Consider the following 19,592-nt stretch of genomic DNA (forward strand, 5'->3'; position numbering starts at 1 on the left):
TGGATGCATTTAAACGCCTGTAGCAAAGTTCTGTCTGTGTGACATATACCCACAGGAGAAGTAAGAATTTAACCCAGGAACTGTAGTTTACTACATCCAGGGCATTTAGACAGAAGTTCAGGACTTATTTTAGGTGAACTGGTTGAGCTTACAGATTCATCAAAGACACTTACTTTGAAACTCTCACCACATATTTTGTCAGAGTGACTTGACTTCATTTTACTTATTCATAGGGAGAGCACTGAAATATTTGAAGACCTGGCTGGATTCCTTTACTCAATGGAACAAATAATCCAGTGACTGGTTTCGTGCTCAGTGTTTGTTTCTATAGTAGAATCTCATTAATAAATATGATTACTGTTATGGCTTCTTGGATTAATTAAAAGGGATTAGTGTCCACAATATTTCTTGATTATTTTCCACAATATTTCTTGATTTTGTTGAAAGACAGAGTCTCGACTTAGACTCCTGCATCCATCTTTTTTTTTATGTATCTGAGATATCTTACAATGCATCTACAGAGAGCCATAGTTTTCAAATGCAGTCACTTCACTGATCTTAAACTTTATTATGTGTATACCAGGTGGATAAGTGCTTTTAAGAAACTACTTTTGCAGTTGTGTTTTTTGGTTATTGTTTTCCTTCCAGATTTATATTCTACATACGTTCTTTATTAATAGAGAGAGAAAAGGGCAAAAATGTGAAGACTCTGCCTTTCCTTAGCATTCATTTTGGGGCTGTATCAGGGGTACATCGAACTGCCTTGTTTCAATCCATGAACTTTAAATGATTTTATGAAATACAACTCAAACTTCTATTATAATATAATTTTCATTCCCTTCATGACAATATTTTTCTGCAGATTTAGATGTTGCTTTATTTTCCTGTGGGGAGACAGGGATGTATATGCCCATTTCCATCCCCTGTACAATGTGGCATCCATCAGGTGATCAGATAAGCAGCGACTGAGCACAATCAGCTCCACTGAAATCAGTGCCTGAATGCTTTTGCTGGGCAGTGGGTGCATGATCTACTCCCAGGGTAACAGATTGCTTGGTCTTCTCATCTGTCTCCTGGCAGTTGACTGTAAATCTGGTTTCAAACTCCTTCCCATGTTCGAAAGTGAACTGGGCAGCCATTTGAAGCTCTTTTTCTGCACCGGGAGGAAAGGTAAGCTGCTATTAATTTATCAGGGTCTTGTCTATGAAAGTGATATACTCCTTTTTGTTGCTTTAGAGGTAAAACTTTATTTCCTCCCAGGAAAGCTTAGCAAGAAAAGATACAAAACATGCATAGCAGAGGCAGACCCAGCGGCCAGCCAGGTTCTGTGGTTTAGGTCCACTGCAGGAACAGAACTCGCTCTATTTCAGTCTGCACTCAGTTCCATCACGCCGATGGAGAAAAGCAGCCGGGAAATGTTCATGCGTGCCTTGAGACAAGGAGGAGGTGCTGGGATCACCAGGTGGCGCTGGAAGATGCTGCGAGCCGAGCCGAGCCGAGCCGAGCCGAGCCGAGCCGAGCCGAGCCGAGCCGAGCCGAGCCGAGCCGAGCCGAGCCGAGCCGAGCCGAGCCGAGCCGAGCCGGGCGGGCCGAGCCGAGCCGAGCCGAGCCGAGCCGAGCCGAGCCGAGCCGAGCCGAGCCGAGCCGAGCCGAGCCGAGCCGGGCGGGCCGAGCCGGCCGGGCCGAGCCGGGCCGAGCCGAACCGAGCCGAACCGAGCCGGGCCGGGCCGGGCCGGGCCGAGCCGAGCCGGGCCGGGCCGAGCCGAGCCGAGCCGAGCCGGGCGGGCCGAGCCGAGCCGGGCGGGCCGAGCCGAACTGGGCCGAGCTGAGCGAGCCGGGCTGGGAGCGCTGCGCTGTTCTCCCTGCTCTGAGGGCTGAAGGGCGTTGTTTGAAAAGCTGTCAAGAGAAATATCATAGATCTTCTTGCTGCAATTTCCCCTGAAAGGCTGTTCTGTTTCCTAGATGCTGTTTCCTGGGAAGTTAGGTTTGAGTGGAGGTTTCAGACAATAGTAGAATAATAGAAAATTTGGGTTAGAAGGGACATGAAAGATCATCTAGTTCCAATCCCCATGTTATGGGCAGGAACCTTCCACTAGACCAGGTTGCTCAAAACCCCAATCTGTCCTTGAGCACTGCCAGGGAACGGGCATCCACAGCTTCTCTGGGAAACCTGTGCCAGAGCCTCACCACCTTCCCTGGAAAGAATTTATTCCTAAAATCTGACCTAAACCTAGTTTCAGTTTGAAACCATCCTCCTGTGTTATGTCACTGCATACCCTTGTAAACAGCTCCCGTCCAAACTTCTTGTAGGCCCCCTTTGGGGACTGAAAGGCTGCAATAAGGTCACTCAAGGGAGCATGTCTTACTTGGGTGCTCAGCATCCTGCTGATGGTAAAGGCTTGAGGCAGGAAGCCTGCAGCCTTTCTGCTTCAGCAAAAACTCACAATAGGTCAGCAGGGAGCAGTAAACCTTGGGGTCTGAGCCTTGTACCTGCCTGCCTGAACCTGCCTGTCTTGACTTACCTAACAATTAAATATAAATGGCTGAAAATATTGGCTCCTGTGAGGATGAATAAATTATTTTCAACTTTGTGATTGGGCTGTATTGTATTGCATAATGTGCAATACATTATTGTTTTTAAATTAGTGGTGTCCCCCAAACACCTTGCAGCCTAACAACCATATGTGAGACTTCTACTTGTATGCAGTGAAATATTTCCACTTCAGAATTAAAAGAAAAAAGCAAAAAGAAAACTAAAACAAAACCCCCAAACATCATCTGCTATTGAACCCCCCCCCCCAAAATACAATTATATTCTATATAGAATTATACTCTATGCATATTATTGGGGACCGAAAGGTGAGAAAACTGTTTATATATCTGAAACTATTTGACAATTACCAGAGTTGAGATGGCCTTCCTTGTGATAGATGAGTGCTTGAGGATATTTTTCATGTTTAATTTCCAATTAAAATGTAGTTTTTAAAATTTTGTTGTTTTTGTTCACAGAATCACAGAATATGCTAAGTTGGAAGGGACCCATCAGGATCACTGAGTCCAGCTGCTGCTCTGCACAGCACCATCCCAAAGAGTCACACCATGGGCCTGGCATCGCTGTCCAAACACTTCTTGAGATCTCTCAGTCTTGATGCTGTGCTCACTGCCCTGGGGAGGCTGTTCAAGTGCCCAACCACCTTCTGAGTGAAAAACCTTTTTCTGATACCAACCCAAACCTCCTCTGATCTGAGGCCATTCCCTTGGATCCTGTCCCTGGTAGTGACAGAGATGAGTGTCTGCCCCTCCTCTTCCCCTCCAAGGAAACTGTCACTGCAGTGAGGTCTGCCCTCAGGCTCCTCCAGGCTGAACAGACCAAGTGATCTCAGTCACTCCTCCAGGCCCTTCACCATCTTTGTTGCCTCCCTTGGACACTCTGCAATAGTTCAATATCTTTCATAAATTGTAGCACCCAAAACTGCACACAGTATTCAAGGTAAGGCCTCAACAGTTATTTAGAAACATAATTTGGGGAAAAGTCAAAAAGAAATTTGAAATTATCCTCATTTTCTTCTGTTTGAGAAAATGGATAGTATCCACTTACTTTTAACCTGTCATTGCAAATATTCACTGTTTTGGCTATCTATAGCAGTTAACTGTAAGAGGGCTATAAGAGTCTCCTGCCAGGACTTTAAAATGAACATATTTCTCTGCTTTCTTTCCTGTTTCCTAAGAGTTTGTGCATTCTTTTCTGGTCACAGTTGGTTGGGGAGTCTGATTTGTGTTTAGTATTAGCACACTGAGAAAAAGTGCCACCTCTCACATTATTAAAATCACTCCCTGCAGCCTCAGGGGATCTCTGTATGTCACTGCTTCTTGTATGACCCCTCTTGATCCTGTTTACCTTGTAAAATTTGACTGGATCCCAGCTCAAAGGGCTGTGGTAGATGTACTGTCTGATTTTAACTCCTTGATGACCTTGGAGAAGTTCCTGTACACAGATATGCACATGCCCTTCCCGGGCTGCATCCGGGGAGGTGCAGAGCAGCGTGGCTCTGCTCCAGCAAAGCACTTAAACCAACTTTTCACACGGAGCCACTGGGCTCCAGCCAAGAGGGAGGGGCTGCTCGTGACCTGCACTCTGCATTGCATTCAGATTTATGGTCAGAGCTGGCCTGAGGATGGGGATAAGTAATCCAAACAGGGTGCTTATTTTGCATTGAAATGGGTTATTCACAAAGGTTCCCTCAGTCTGATAGGGTCACTCCCAAAGGCTCCCCAGGGAAACACACCTTGCTTCTCTCCCTGTAAAGGACGTGTCTAGAGAGATCAGGCTTGTGATGATCAAGTAAAGCTTTATAAATACTCTCAAAAATGTCATGTAAATTGTATTTTTCTGATCTGTTCCAGTTCTTGAACTCTGGGTAATGCTTCTGAAATCTTCTAAAGCATTCCAGCATTTTCTAAAGTGTTGCTGTTTCGCTTAATCCTTGGGTGGACGGGTAGTATATTGAACCATGGGTATTGCTGAAACTTCCTTTCAATGCTGGTGTTAAAGACAGCTTTATCCTTGCAGGTTTGCTATTGTTTCTCCAGTTCACTGAGTGAGAGATGTGACTGTCATATCTGTGTCTCATAGGAAGTTGATTCTTTCAGTAATAATTTGAGCAAAGATGTTGCAGGTTTTCGAGATGTTAAAGTAGCTTTATGCCTTTCAGCAATTTTTACCTCAGCCAAATACAGTGACAAAGTTTTTGTTGAACAAGTGAAGAGTTAGATATTAACATGGACAGTGGGCTTACAGCAAAGGTGAAATCTAGATGATAAAACATTAAAATGTTGATACATGACCCTAGGATATTCATTCAAGAGTGTGTCAGAGCATCTATTTTTGTGTCTTTTATACACTCCATATTCTTGATTTTAAGTCTATTCTCTTCAAAGCATTCTTAATTTTGTTCAGTGTGCAGAATTAAACTGGTGATTAATTCTTTTGGCATTCATAATCCTATCTCTTAAAGAGTAGAAAAGGAGAGGACAGGATCTTGGTGGACTGAAGGGCTGAAGATGATTGCTAGCAACTGGCTCCCTAATAGTTTAGATGTGATACATGGATGTGCTGTGCTAAGTGGAGGAGTTCAAGACAAGAGGATAAATTTAGGAGATTGCAAGCATCTCCTAGCTCTGTGAGTGGATTTTGATAATTTGTTGTAGTTGTGGCTAGCTCTTATGAGGACAGCTTTCTGCTGCTCTCTCTGATCAGTTCCTTCAACATATAACATGTATTCCTTCCATGAGATGATAACACTGGCATCTGGACATTGCTTCAAATAAATAATCATTTTATTTGGCAATATTTGTCCCTTTGGTGGTCTTTGTCCTGTGTGATTTAGTCTCATTTTAGTAAAATCAGTCAGAAGCTTTAAATATTCTTCATCCTGCCTGAACTCAAGACTAATCAAAGCAAAAAAACATGCAGGTAGCCAAAGTACTTATTTTTTGTTTCCTATTGTTTGTTATTGTGCAAAGTATTAAACTACTGACTTTTGTCTGCTGAAATGTGAAAAGTTCATCTTATACTTATTTTGACCTTGATTTTAGAACCAATAGACAATTTTTAAAGAATCAAATGATACTCAAGCAAAAAAACAACTTAAGACTGGCAGAAAATTGATTGTTTTTCCTGTATGTTTTCTCTTCAATGCATAATAATAGTATCTAAATTTATGTCAGGGAAGCTTTTGTGCCATTTGGACTGCACAGCTGTGAAAGTTACTATCTATCAAGAGGGAAGGTTTTGACTGACCATCATAGAAAGGGAATGGTTTCCTAGGGAAAAGGAGTCCACTGGTGTAAAATTCATGTCTTCCTTTACATCTGCTGATTCACACATTAAAAAAAAAAAAGATTGAAAAAATCTGGGAATGAAGGTCTTTGATACACCTTTTGTGAATAATCATTTCACATAGTGTTGTAGAAAATAGGCAGAGGAGGATATATTTTTTTCTTCGGCTCACATCTGTCATTGTCTTTTCAAGCACAGCATCAGTATAGAGAAGACTCCTGTTTTGATCTGTAATCAAGGCCTGCATTTTAATCCTCCAAAGCCTTGAGATTTTTTTTGCTTTTGGATAAAAAGAGACAAATCTGAAAACACATGCTGAAGTTGTACAGACTCTGAGCTGGAATAACTCCTGAAGGATGCTGGGCCTGATGGGAATTAAAAAGCCTGACCTGCTTCCCAGCTTCAAGCTTCCTCTCCCAGGCATGCAGCAAATGTGTTATTCACTCCCTGACCCTTTGCACAATGGGCTGACCTTCCCCTCAAATAAGTCAGCCCAGTATCAGAGCAACATATGGAGCCTTTGGGGCCTTCCTCTGTCCAAAAAATTGTGTCATTTTTAGGCAGCCTAGGACTCCCAGTAATATGGACCTTCCTCCTGCTGAAGTAAGTATCAAGACTCTCATTGACTTCTGTGTAAAGGGGACTGGGCATTGCCTCTGGGAAAACAGAATCTAAATAAGGAAAGTTATGTGGATCTCTGAGAGTCCATAACATAGGAATTACTCATGCAAATGCAATATTTAGACTATTTTAAATGCATACTACTTGGAACATGCAGAGTGATATTTTGCAGTTTCTCTGCAAATAGAGCTTCTGCGTGTGCAAAGTAGCTGGTGATATTGCAGTGCCACAGGGCAGGGAATAGCAGTCCCTGGAGTGGGACAGCAGAGAAGGGTTTGGAAAGGCTGAGGCAAAGCTGTTCTTTACTTTGGAGAAGAAGATACTTGCATAGTAAATTGTGATATTAAGCTTTCCCTCTTAGCACCTTAGAATTGCCATTAGATCATGACCATAATAATTTATGAGAATTTTACCTGCGCTGTCTTGGGAAAGAGTTTGCTATACATTTTTGTGGAAGGAAAAATACACGTTTTTTGTGTAGGTAGAAGAAAAAATGGTATGAGTTTTCTAGCTTCTGCAGTCCTTCTCCAATGCATTTAAGATTGACTTTAAAAGCTTCAATTCTTCTCTCAGCTTTGCTCGTGAAAAAACATAGGTGTTGGTGATGCCCCATCCAACTCCCCCCAAAAGGACATGAAAATCTGGACTCACTTTTGTAAAACAAAACAAAACAAATCTCCGAAATGCTATGTAAAATCCTGCAATTATCTTAATGAAGAAATACTGAATCCTACAACCAGATACGCTGTGATGGGTGGAGGCAGAAATAGACAATTATAGAGACAAAACTCTGTACATGCCTCTCTGCATGGCACACACTGATGTAAGAGGTTTGTCCTGCTTGTAAATCTCTATCTCACCATTCCTATGTGTTAGTTATGAAAAAAACTATAATAATGGGTCTGTGAGATAACCAATCCAAATACCTTCCTCTTGCTAGAAATTATACCAGAGACTGTGAAAAATTGTAACACCAATAGGAGCTTCCAAAGTAAAAAAAAAAAAAAAAAAAAAAAAAAATCTCCTTAATTCTGTTCATGCAAAGGTTACTGGGCAAAACCAAACTTAAAGCAAAACAGATTCATCTCCATGTTTATGTACTGCTATATGTGCTCTCTACAAATCAGGCTGTGTAATGATGGGACTGACCCCGGAGTGTGGGAGGCAAATAGGTACAACAGGTCACCATCTTCCTGCAGGAGAAACCTTCTCCTGGAAACAGACAAGCCAGGCAGTGTGCATTTTAATTAAAATCACATCATGGGCATTTAAGTTTTCAGAAATTATTAGTATGACAGAGGTTACCTTTTCTTGTGACTACTATTATTACCGTCAGACTGCCTGCTTCAAGTGGGGGGCTGAAGGTTACATATGGGATGGGGGAATGTGAAGTTAGCTGGAAGGGGTTAGTACACAGGGCTGTAGCCTCGGAATGCTCTTTGTTGGCCAGAGCTCTCTTGCTGTCTTGCCTACAGCTGTGCAAAAGCCCCCTCAGGACACCATGTACAGCCCTCAGCAGTGACTGCAGTGCTATAAACTGCAGGTGACTCCGGTCAAATCCAATTTCTCTTCCTGAACAGAGTGCATGCTATCACTGCATGCTCCTTGCCAAGGTAAACAGGGGTAACAAGGTTACAGATTATTCTAGAGGATTTCATTCAAACGTATGCTTGGTATTGTTGCATTTCTTTAAATGACCTGTTAATTCCTATGTTTGTAATTCAGGCTAATGGGCCATGATGAAATAAGATGATGTTTGGGTGTATATAAATAGATTTGCAGATGCAAAGATGAGCTGTTCAGCTTAGTAAAGGACACAATTTCATGTAGGAAACTTAGGACTCACAAAGAGTCTTTCTAGGAATGCCTTAATTTTTTTTTTACTATTGATACTAACATTCCTGTGATTCATCAATGTGCATTTTACATTGTATGCTGTGCCACAAAAGGCTGAAATGACCTACCCAAGGCTGTACAAAAACTTGTGGTGCAGTCACCAGTTGACTTATGCTCCAAATCTCTCTTCCATTCTACTATATTATTCTTTGTCATCCAGCAAAATCTTGTGCCTTGAAAAGTCTTCCCTTCTTAAACCAGGTTTTGTTTCAGCTCTGAGGAGCACAACCATTTTAAAAACAGAGACACAAACAGCACACATCTTTGCTGAAAAGTTTAAAAAAAGCACAAGAAAAACAAATTATTTCATAGTTTAAAATTCCACTTTGAAGTGCATTTTGGTGATTATCAGATAAATCCCTAAGAACAGAATTGGAATGACACTATATATGTGCTTGAAACAGTTCTCTCTTTAATGGATCTTTTGGAACTTGCCTAAGTTGCCATAAGAAGTCCGTTTTTATCATGCTGTACTGTAAATATTTTAGTACTGAAATTGGCTTTTAATAAAATTAACTGCAAGTTCAAAATGTTTAATGGACTCCATGGCAGTAAAATTAAGAAGAATGTCATTTTGTCTCTTTAATGTGCCCTGAAACATTCTTGTGTTGAATTAGAATGCTGATTGTTATTTTTCAGCTCAGGACTTGGCAGGTGTGTAATGTGACTCCTGATAGCAGGACAGCAGATTACATTCTCCTATAAAACCATTTCTAAGGGACTTGGCACAAAAACTGTTATTGCATGTCTGCAGGTGTTTAGTAATTGGATTAATGCAGAGCAGAAGGAATGTCTGATGCCCCAGCAGTGAGAAATGTTGAGGAAAGACACATTCATTTCTAAGAGTAACCTGGAATGCATGATGACAGCCTGTTCACACACACAGAGCCAGATCTAAGCCTGCAAGTTTAAAATTAACTGCTGTGAGCAATCACCTTCCAGAGGAAAGTTTATCCAAACCTAAATACAATAACAGGAGCTCTGTAAGTAAGGAGGTAGGGAGCTTTGGGCTACGTTTTGATCCTCTTCCAAAAGTAACTTGCATAACCTTAGAAAAAGTTCTTATATCATGCATATCAGGAATCCCTAAAATCCTAGGTGTCTGCTAAAAATGTCCTTGATAAACATATAAACCCTCAAAATTCTGTAAAGGTATAGACAATATAATAGAATCTCAGATCAAGGGCTTTCAGAACAAAATTATGTTCTTTTAAATATCTTGATCATGAATTAGAAAGGCTTTTGTAGTGGCCAGGGAATTAAAACATAAATATTTCTATATTGATGAAAATAGCTTAGGTCCTGACATTACTCAGAAAAAACATTTGCATGAAGTCTTTAGATGCACGAAGTTTTGGTGTACGACTGATGTGTTGTCCTCAAAAATTAACTTGAAAATAAGTACTGTTTTGAAAAGCATCTTTTACACACGCTTTATACAGAGAGGGATTAGCAATAAAAAAATTCTTTGTTTTATCTTGTGCTGGGAAAACGAGACCCACGAGAGAAAGCTCTCTGCTGCTAGGGCTCCTGGGAGGACAGAAGTGATGTAAATCCAGTGAGGACACTTCAGGAATTACTGCTTTTCTTATCTGTCAGGAAATAAAGGTACTGAGGTAACTGAGCCCTCTTCTTTTTGGCTGTCTTTTTCCTCTAGAAGCACTCTTAGCTCGCTCAGGATAGGGCTGACCAAAGCCATGTAACAGGCTCCTGGCTAATTGAAAAAAGCCACTATGAATAAAGTTAATGACTCACACTTGTTGGGGTTTCTGCATGGAGATGTCTCAGGCGAGGATTTCAGTCATTTTGGCTTTTGCCTCATCTCTCATTCATTTCAAGAACAAGTTGTATTTGCATTATTTATATTCTCTCTATGAATTAATTAGAAAATAAGAATCATAAGAGGGGAGAATATATTCCTAAAACTAAAATAGGTATAGAAAATTTTAAGTGCACCACATTGCCTATAGAAAAGAGCTTTCCTTAGGGAATTTAATCAAAATATCCCTAATTTTTAGGAATGAGACTTGGAGATTTTGTCAGAATCTTAAAAGCTTTGTCCTATGCAATGAATACCATTTCATTGAGGATCAGGTGTTTAATGACTGTAGAGCAAATAGAAGCCTCATGGAGGCTGTTGAGAGCTCTGCACTGGCTTCCAGCCCCAAGTCACAGGCCACCCCCACTGCAATTAAAGTTGTCAAACAACTCCTGTTATAGCTTTGTCTTTTACAGGCACAGAGCCCTCCCTGGGCTTGGTCTCGATCAGAGAGGACATGGACCAGAGGGGGTTGACTCCATGTAGAACAGAGCTCGCACTGCACAGAGAGGTGCATATGCACAATCTACTGCCTTGAAAGTTCTGTAGAATGAAAGCATCAGCTTTTGTGAAGCTCAGGGAATGCTGCTTCACCACTCCCTTCACAGTGGTGGCTGTGCCTCTGTTTAGACCCTTTTTGTGCATTGCACAAATCAGTTTCTACTGTGGAGGGTCCATTTTATGTGGTATGGGGAATGCTTCATTTGAATTTTTCCACATTTCAGATGTTTGACTTTGGAGCTTTAAAACTGCTTCCCCATCAGCTTTTATGACTTTAATTGACTTTTTATTTTAATTTTTAAGAACATGAAAACTAAAAAAAAGTCTGTGGTGAAAGCACACACTTGAGCATTGCATTCCCGTGGCACAGAACTGCTGTGCTGCATGAGGATTCTGACCATACAGACTGACAGCAAACTGTTCTAACAGGGAAAGGAATATTGCTGGAATGACTCCGGGAATAACAAAAACAACCAGTTCTACATCTAACCATCCCATCCCCCAGGAAGATGATGGTGTTTTCATCTAACCTTTTCCAGCTTTACCACTCAAAATTGGATTATCCCTTGAAAAACAACTGAACATTTCTGAGAAAGCCTCTGAAACCTGAAGTTCCCTGCAGGTGGAGAAATGATTGTGTACTGAAGGCATCCTAATAGTAGTAACTAAAAGGAAGTAAAGAGACAAGTTTTCAGATGTTTGTGCTGTTTGTACACTCACTATACATTCACTCAGTCTATTTTTGAATGCAGGAAAATAAGTTTCTGGACCTTTACTTGGACTCAAGACATGCTGCTATGTTCTGAAGTCTGAAAGTTATAGAGTTCAGACAAAACCAGTTGCCTTCCCTCCCTTTACTGTCAGTGGAGACAAAATGATTTATGTCACACCTGGCTTTGGAGTTGCATTTTAGGGGGACCTGCACTTCTTTCTCCACTGACTAAAAGAAGACTGTGCATAAGTCTTAAGCCTGCCTAAGACTTGAACTTTCAGACCATTGCATTAACTTATCTGAATCTCATTCCAGCCCTCATTGTCAGGAAGGGTTCATTATGTGTTGTTCCACTGAAACACCTCTTTGTTCTCCAAAGAAAATTACACTATCCTGTAAAAATTTTAAATTACTGAAACAACTGTTGACACAGCTATATTAGGCAAGATTCAAATCTTGCCACATAGCTGTGTAAGAAAATTCTTCAGCATCTTGAGCAGCTCTTGATATTTTTATTCCCTGTAAATAGAGGTGTTTGTCTGTCTGTAGTTTCACTGATTTCAGGGAGTGTCCTCTGGGAGAAGACTGTGTAGCAGGGCTGATTCACCTGCTCTGTGTGTTTACTGATGGGAATTACAGACAGTTTAACTCAAGAAAATAAGCATTCATCACCCTTACCAAAGGAGTTTGTTAGCTCTCCTTTCACATGAATATTAGTATTGAAATAGAAAGACTTCACTAGAAAATCCTAGAAACATTGCAGACTGTTCATTGTCCAATTTTATATCTTCATTGATTTTTTTCACATTTTACTCAGAAAGGATGATTGTAAATGACAATGTTTTAAAAAGCAAATTTTTCAGCAACTTGAAGAAGAAATACTGACCTCTTTGTTAAGATAGATGCCATGGCTATTGTTTAGCTGCATACATACTTTTTAGGAAGAAATGTGTGAAAGGATTGTATTATTGAAGTATTGAGTACTGTACCCTGTGTTTTTGAAGAATCATTAACTGCGCTATGGAATATATATCTGTGGAGTTTCTTTAAGAAGTTTGAAATTCCTGTCATGTCATAGTTTGTTTTAGTTTCTTTCTTATATTTTGCATTTTAAAAAATGCAGAAGATCAAGAGATGTGCCAAGTAGGGGTGGAGATGTGCTCAGACCTGTAACCTTACAGGTTCAGGAAGACTTTAAAGTTGAGACTGGTAGGATCCAGTTACATTTCATCACAAAGGATAAATTTATGCCTGTAAGCCATAACCTTTGGCCAGTCTCTGTTTTTTCCTATTGGCTGAGAGATGTACTTGTGTTATTCGTCTGTCATGTATTCACACTGCATGAAATTCTCTTTCCTTTGTTTTTCATTTGTTTTCCTGGCTACTTACATCTTCAACAAAATGGAAGCTATCCAAATTGGTGGCATGCCTATCTACAGAAGGCAAATCAGACTTTTAAAAAATATTATCTACTGTGCTAATGCAAAGGATGGAAACTGCTGGGCCTGCTGTAGAAACTAAAAAGTAGAGTAGCTGTTCCTTACATAGAAACTGAATTCAGAAAACACTGAGTAGTTGTTAACACCATGTTGTAGCCACAGCATAGTACTCTGAGGCTGCACTTGTACCAGTAAATAAAATGGACCATGGCTCTGCTCTGGCTCTGTGACCAGTTGACACGAATGACCTCATGATCAGCCAGCTGAACTCTTCAAACTTACAAAACCACCTGACTGCCTCTGAACAGGCTGGTGGTTTTTGAGTCAGCTAAGACCTGAAAGTTGTGTCCAGACACAAAGTAATACTCTGGAAGAGTATTACTTTGGATCAAAACAGTGCCAAGAGGTGTTCTAGTAATTAAAGGTCATGAACTGCCTCTGTTTAATATGCTTATATAAAGGTAGGGGCTGTAGAGAGCCAGAAACCCGTGCAATGCCAGTCAGTCAAAAAAGATAGAAACAGCAATATTGAGAGGAGTCATATAAAAATATAGGTTCTGCAAAATATACATAATTTTCCTTCTGCACTGCAGAATAGAATAAAAGACACTAAGTTTCTTCTAAATTGTGGGAACAGATGTACGCTCTTGCAGCTACTCTTAAAAGTCTGGGAAGGGGAATATACTTACTGTCATTCAAAAATGTTCCTTTTATCAAAGAAAAGCACTATGTGAACAATATAATAAAAGTTGTCATGAAAATCCAGCTTCACAAAACTAAAACAATATGAAGCATTCTCTTCATCCCAAATTATGAAGGTTTCAAATGTCAGCCTGAATGAATAGTTCTGTTTTCCACCCAAACACATTTCTTGGACAACTCCTAGAAACCTGATACCTGAACATTTCTGTTTGTAGGAGCTTTTCTGAGGTTCTGTGTGAGTCTGCACCTGAGGGTACACTGACTACACTGGATACATGGCTGATCATAGCTGGAACCCTAAAGCTACATATGTACCTGCTATGCCTTCATTATGGAGTGGACTTGGATATTACACCTAACTTCTGCATTTAACACATACTCACCACTGAATTCTGGTGATGTGTGCAGCGTGGGCTGGCTGGTGAAGGAACTGAAGCTCAGGTTTGTATTTCAGCATCATTGTGAAATGGGGACAGATCTCTCAACTGGATAAAGCTTTTCTGTAGACAAAGAAGATAATTGTGGGTAGAAACCACGGAAGAGGCTAGAGCCTCAGTTTGTTGTGAAATCATGAGTACCTTAAGCAGCTTCAGGAAAAAATGCCTGATTTTTACTGTGAATAAGTGCAGCCCTAAGAAGGACTCAATAATGAGGCTGTAATTTTCTGTTATCACTGGCTGAGCTAACCTAGCCACAGAGGTGTTAGTGCTGACTACATGAATTAATTTTACAACACAGACAACCTGCTCAGATTTCATTTCAGAAATCAATTCTTGACTTAAAGAAAAAAAAAAATTGGAGTCTTGGACTTTTGAAGGATAAAAGAAAATATAAGATATAAGGTGCTGTGCTTATGAAGATTCTTTAATAAAACAGAGGACATTACTGTTGAAATTATTGTCTCCAGTTCTCTCCTGTTTGGAGAGATCTTATTGCTAGCTGATAATATTTACCCAAAGTGATATTTAAATTTCTTAGCATTCTTACTTGTGTGGTGGTCCATCCTTACCAAAAGCAATCTGGTGCTCAAGGTGCATCTATACTGGCAAGCAGGGCTTGAAGAAATGCAGGGTGCAGCTGGTCTTGAAAAAGTCTCTCTCACATTTCTGCATAACACAGACTGCAGCCCAAGACAAGATGAAGCCACTAGAAAACCTCAGCACAAGAAAGATAAACAAGACTGTATGGCCAATGATAACAGGAAAGTTTAACACTAGATCAACACAAGTATAATTAGCTGTTTCAAGTGGAGACATTATTCTTCATTTCCTGCCCTCAACTTGTTGCTCAGAACTGTTAAACAATAGCTGTGTTTCATGCAAGAAGGGTTGGGTTTCAGAGGCTGGTGAAATGGTTCTCCTGTGGGACCAGATCCAAGGGTGCAGAGATTCACTGGGAGTGTCTCTGAGCTGATTCAGGTCAGCCAAGCCAGCCTGACAAACACAGAAATAGTGGGGACAGATAGCTTGCTTGACAACAAAAAGCTATTAGGATTAATTCAGCAGTATTTTCATGCAGCTGATTTCCATCCTTATGAATCACATAGGCTGTATACCCACTCTACAAAAACACAATCAAGACATCCCTTTCCTTTTTTCTGGTAAACTCACAATTTTCAATATAATGAAAGAGTTTCCCTTTCTTTTCCTACTAGTCTGTGCACAACTCTTCCTTTTTCTCCCCACTTTGCCAGTCTCCTTCATCTACAACCCACCCTTCAGTCATATTTTTTCAATCATACCTTTTCTCTTTCAGCATTCTCTTTGCTGCCTACTATTAACTTCCAGATGCGCTAAGCTGCCTTTCCTTGGATCCAGACTTCTTCATGTCCCAGTGGGACTTGCCCTTGCCGAAGATCACTAGACTGTGGAGGCAGGCTGGACACCATCTGAGTCAAATTCCTGGGTTACAGGTAATGAGAAGCAGCTAGATCCAGGGAAGAGTGGCCCTGGTGCTTATCCTGCAAGTTTTGTAACACCCAAACTCAGTATTACATAATGAGTCTAATGTGAACGTGGTCTTTTACCAAATTTATCCTGCAATATCAGCAGTCCGGCATCATCCTGTGGGATAAGAAAAGCTTTTAGAAGTGTCTAGTTGAAAAGTTTATATATCAATCATTAAATCTGTTCTATACCTGCAGGTTATAGTTACCTGCATGTGTACCTTATCCTCTTTGTCTAACGTAGTAAACATTTGATGATTTTTTGAAGTCTTTTGCTATTTAAAAATGGTAGACTACAAAAAATATAGGTTATATAGTGCTCCAAACAGTTAGAAGTTTTCTGAATGCACACATGCTATTGCTGAAACCTATTCTGTGTATCTGCAGATGCAAAAAACATGACATGCAAAAGGGATTACACATAATTGGAAGATGTGATGCAGAAAATGATTTCTTTCACTGTCACTCTATGCTTTTATTTGTTCTTGAATCTCTTATTAAAAAAAAACCCAACACCACACACAAAGAAACAAACATGTACACTGTACATCAGAACCTGGAAATCTCCCAAGCCACAGTCTAAGAATTGGCAAAACTATCAGATAAGATTCAACAGAAAAACTACAACGTGATGATGGGCTGATTTTAGAGACAAGAGACAAGACATAAATTTCTGGTAGGGTTCCTAGATTAAAAAAAAAAATCAATTACTGCTTCTGGTATAGGTTTCCTATATTACCTTAAATAAGTAATATATGATTTCTACTCCTTTGTTTCTCGAATCTGAAAACTAAAGAAAACCCATCACCTTTCTTTTTTTTTTCTTCCACAATTTATCTGACTTCACCTTTTAAAATGCAAGAAAATATTTGCAAATAAACCTGCAAATGAGCATATTTAACCTTATACCTAACAAGAGTCTATTGGCCCATAACTAATATCAAGTTCATGCATTTAGGTAGTATATAAGCCATAACAAAGCATTTTTTTGCAAAATGGTTTTATTGTTGGTTATGTAACACAGTGACTCATTCTTTTCTTGTAGCAAACATTTTTTCTTGTCCTCATTTAAATAGTACAAGCGAAGCAAAAGGAAAGTTTGCCTGGATGGTGTGAGATGGGATAGATAGCAAGATTGGAAAGAATCTGTGGAAGACACATGAATGGCTTCAGAGTGTGTATAGAGACTTTCTCTGCAATCTCTGATCTTTAAGCAACATTAAACTGCCAGCATTAGGTCTTCTTCAGCTGTATCATTCTATACAACAGATGTTGATCCTGTGAATCTTTCAAGTGAAAACATTCCGTGATTCATAGAAAATTTATGATTAAAAGATGGTATAAAGATGAGAAACCGCCTGCCATTATGAGCCATGATGAACATGTGTGCAAAGTTATTGCAAAAGACACTGTGCATTCTACTCCAAGAAAATGGAAAAAATGTTCCCTTTGGTTGAATAAAATGTAGAAATTAAGTAAAGATGGTCCTCTCCTACTGTTTAAGTCTTTCATATCAGTTTTACAAGCAGTAAAATCAGAAGCAATAAGTACAACATTACTTTGACTCATCTGTCAATTGCAAGAAATCAGAGTATATAATTTGTTGAGTAATCCTTTGAATTCCCATCTGAATATTAAAAATGAAATGTGGTATCACTTCATGTACCTGTCTGTGACTTTTCAGAATGTAAACAACCCTCAGTGCATAGCTTGATTTGTCTGTCTTAAACCATGAGGTGGCATTTGTATCAACAAAGGGTTAGTTTAGATTTTCTGGTTTTATCTAACAAATTCAGTGATTCTTCCCCCTCCCAAGAGCATATAGAAAAGACAATGGAGACAGTAGAATTTACATGGTGTTGCTACTTTTTTTTCCATTCAGGGAGACGGAAAAAAATGCTATCTGAATTAATTAACAGTGTGAAACGAGATAAATGCAATAATCTGAAAGTTCACTTCATAGAACATGAAAACCTAAAAAGGTATACTGTGAGTTAGGAAAATAGAGATGAAATATAAATTTGCAAATGGGCTGCCCACCTTCCTGGAGGTTCCCTGCACACCACAGATGCATTTCTGAGCTGGAAGTGGTGCGGGTCCTTCCAGCAAGTGCCAGAGAGGGGTTTGGTGTCATCATGGAGCAGGGAAGATGAGGCTCCAGGGCTGTTCTGCTGGCACTGAAACAGTCAGAGGGATAAGATAAATGGCCCTATGGGCACCATGTCTCCTTCTTGCTGTGTGATGGGGTGGGTCCTTCTCCTCCAAACTCTCTACCTCTCCCTTTAAAGAATCATCTGGATGGCATGGAGGATACCTGAAAGTTCTGTGACAGTGGTAAAATCACAGACTTGAGCTCTGGAGTTTTCTAGCAGCTGCTTTTGCTTGAGGCTGAAGATGCTGTACTGAAAGCCCTGCATCTTACACTTTGCTTTTCCTGAACCAGAGCAGATCCTGGCATGGGAACAAGACCAAGGAGGAGGCTATGAGCAGGATCCCCCAACAGACAGAATAGTGAGGGCTGGCAGAAGGGAGTGTGAGGAAAGAGGTCTCACTAGTCCCACTGAAACTCTGTATGACTCCTGACCAATTTCTTTTCTGAAATAAATGGAAGTGATTTATTGCATCTGAGGTCAGCTACCTACAGAGTATATGTCTAGTTTGAACTGGTCATCTTTTCAGTCAATGCTGAAAGATGGGCACATTCAAGCTGAGGACAGCAAGCTGTTGACAGTAAAAGAGCAACATTCATTTATTGTGTGCTGTACTAATAAACAAGGATGAAAACCAGAGGGACACTCTGGTCCACAAAATCTTTTTGCAATTAACCTGCTGTATCCATCTTGGAGTTCATAGGGTTCATATTCTTATAAAGGATGTCCTGGAAAAAGGCACTTTAGACTATGCCTGGCTTTTTCTTCTGATTGGTATGATATGTTTTTAATGGTATTTTGTGTTATGCCCTTGAATGAAAAGAGAAAATAAAGTACAGATCTTGCCTGGAATAGAGATTAGGAATGTTAAAATGTTGTAAGACCTTGGCAGGGTCCTACAGAAAAGGAAGATTATCTTGGAGGCAAGGAATTATCATGATGTCCTCTTCTGTTCTGCTGATAAGCTTCTTAAGTGAGACACTGGTCAAGGGCTTATTTATTCTATTTAATGATATCTTGTAATATTTCTGTGTGGTTTTTGGATACAGCTGCAATGTGAAAAATATAGCTGTTGATCAGTTAAGGGAGTAGATGCTCTGGGATTTTTATAATCAGATATTCTAGAAGATTTTCTCAGGTATCCTTGTCAGGCATTTTTGAGATAATGCAGGATTTGCTTGATCATGTTCCAACATGGCTGTTAAAAGAATGCCTGCCTTCCTCAGTCATGTTATGCTGAGAGTTGTGAATTGCTCTCTTCAATCTGGGATAGCTCCAAAATAATTTGAAATGGGCTACAATCATTCTTTTGTTAGAGAAGATGTCTTACCCATGGATGTTTTCTTTAATAGCCAACCAGTTCATAATTTACACATTTCAGTTAACAAGGAGAATAGTTTAAGGTTCAGTGCAGATTTTATTATATATGTTATAGTACACATCTGGGAGAGCTAGACTTTATGATTGTCCCTTGGTTGTTAATAGTGTAACTTTTTTACATCAAGCTCTGTTCTTCTTGGCAATTTACTTTTTGGCAGCCATCTGACAAATAACTTAAATACCTGATTAGTGTTATGTAAAAGGCTTTTCTTATAGCTATTATCATGCTTGCCCTTGTATGTAAAGCAAGATAATAGTAATTTCTTATTAAGGGGAGGTTAGTTGTAATTCTGAATGCAAAATGAAGCCCTACCAATTCAGTTCCAATAAATTATGAACATGATTGACAGGGAATAAGTAAATAAAAATATGGGTGAAACTTTGCAACAGAAAACCCAAACATATCTAATAAGCCTGACCCATTCTGCCTAAAAATCAATGACAGTGAAATTCATAAACATTTCCGAGGTTTTTCTAGGAATATTTTCCTAGGTGCACAGAGAGAAAAAAAGGCACTTTCGGAGCATAATTCACCTGTGGATGAGTTCGTACTCTGGAAATGCCCATTTTTTTCTGTTATTTCATGAA

At 39.8% G+C, this 19,592-nt stretch overlaps 1 long non-coding RNA gene across 1 annotated transcript; it reads right to left on the minus strand.

Annotated features, from left to right (window-relative positions):
* Positions 1-1,811: 1,811 nt before the first annotated feature.
* Positions 1,812-14,663, minus strand: LOC119699503. Its single transcript, XR_005256453.1, has 3 exons — positions 14,539-14,663; positions 13,913-14,029; positions 1,812-1,896 (listed from the first exon to the last, which is right to left on the minus strand). It is a non-coding gene; the product is annotated as an uncharacterized LOC119699503 (long non-coding RNA).
* Between the last annotated feature and the right edge of the window lie 4,929 nt (positions 14,664-19,592).

This window comes from Motacilla alba, chromosome 3 (genome assembly GCF_015832195.1).
Source record: "Motacilla alba alba isolate MOTALB_02 chromosome 3, Motacilla_alba_V1.0_pri, whole genome shotgun sequence".
Lineage (NCBI taxonomy): Eukaryota > Metazoa > Chordata > Aves > Passeriformes > Motacillidae > Motacilla > Motacilla alba.